The sequence below is a fragment of the Piliocolobus tephrosceles genome, chromosome 2, assembly GCF_002776525.5.
Source record: "Piliocolobus tephrosceles isolate RC106 chromosome 2, ASM277652v3, whole genome shotgun sequence".
In the NCBI taxonomy this organism is placed as follows: domain Eukaryota; kingdom Metazoa; phylum Chordata; class Mammalia; order Primates; family Cercopithecidae; genus Piliocolobus; species Piliocolobus tephrosceles.
Window position 1 is genome coordinate 63,040,102 of NC_045435.1, and position 1,722 is coordinate 63,041,823.

Sequence of the window (1,722 nt, forward strand, 5' to 3'; positions counted from 1 at the left end):
AATTTTCTACAGGCCTGATTTTCCCTTATTATAACTGTTAACTCCTACTTGGAGTAGACAAATGATTCCAGAGCTCCTGGGTCCCCTGCCACCTTGGGCAAGTTACCTAATCTCTCCAGACTTCACTTACTGCATCTTTAAAATACTCATTCATTCGTGGATTCAACAGTAATTTTTTGAATCCTCATGTGCTAGACACTGCATTAGACACTAGCAACATATTGGTGAACCAGAAACTTTTTTCTTTGTTTGTTTGTTTTTTGTTTTTTGAGATAGAATTTCACTCTTGTTGCCCAGGCAGGAGTGCAATGGCACAATCTTGGCTCTCCGCAACCTCCGCCTCCCGGGCTCAATAATTCTCCTGCCTCAGCCTCCTGAGTAGCTCCAGCTAATTTTATATTTTTAGTAGAGACGGGGTTTCTCCATGTTGGTCAGGCTGGTCTTAAATTCCTGACCTCAGGTGATCCGCCCGCCTCGGCCTCCCAAAGTGCTGAAATTACAGGCATGAGCCACTGTGCCTGGCCTATGAAATTCAGATTCTAATGGGGGTAAGGGGATCAAAACAAAAATAAACAGACAAAATTGTTACAAATAGTAGGGACCGTGGCAGTACCTCTTTCATTGTTTTGCTGTGGGGAATAAATGAGATAACACATGTCAAGGCCTTAGTGCAAAAACTGGTCCCTAGTCCATGCTTGATTAACTCCAAGTATTATAATTTTTGTTATAATCCTGCCCCAGGAAGAACCATCTTTCCAGCATTAAAAAGTAGCATATTGCTGACAAAATTATGTCCCCCCAGCATTTATTTACTGTCTCAGGTAAGCATTATCTTCAAATCCAAAAGCCACATGTGAACAGCAGTTGGGGTTGGGGACAGGGGGAGGGATTTAGGACTATCATCACTAAGAGCACGGGAAGGCTCTGGAGTCTGAGAGGACTGGGTTTAAATCACAGCTCACTGTGCATTAGCTATCTGATCCTAGGCATATTATGTAGCTTCTCCCCGGCTTGGCTTTCCTGTCTGTAAAATGGGCTAATAATGATGCCACAGGTGGGTTTTATAAGCAGCTAATGAAATGATGTATGTAAACCATTTAGCATAGTTCCTGTTGCATAGTAAACTCTGGGTACACATAATATACTTTCTAAGTTATAAAATTAGGGTAGTTCAATTCATCTCCAAACACATCTTGGAGTGCATTTTCAAGGGTCTGTCCGGATTCCTTTAGCCTGTTTTTGCTCCTTCACTTCCTGTAACACTCATTTAAAAAAAAAAAACTTGCTAGCACCTCCTGTTTCCTCTCAAACCACCGTATCTTGTGCCTACTGGGATCCACTGTCCTCTGGCTTCTCTGACACTCCATTGCTTCAGTCACTGTTGTCTACAAGTTGACGAATGGTTGTAATTGCAAACAAAGTCTGCCAGTCATTGCAATAATCTCACGATGAATCACAAGGAGTAAAAGTGAATATGGGGACACTTAAAAATAGATAGTTTTGTGTAAGTCTTTTTAAGAAGCTGTGCAACTGGACCCAGGTTAGACTCCTTTGATGATACAGGAATTGTGCCTTATAGGTATGCATATGGGTGCACATGTTGGTGAGTGCACATGTGCACACATATAGCCTTCCTGTCCCCTCCCTACAGAGTAGCCCTGCGGGCTCCAGAAACCAAAAGACAAACAAGCCAAGAATTAGAGATCTACAGACATCCCAGGA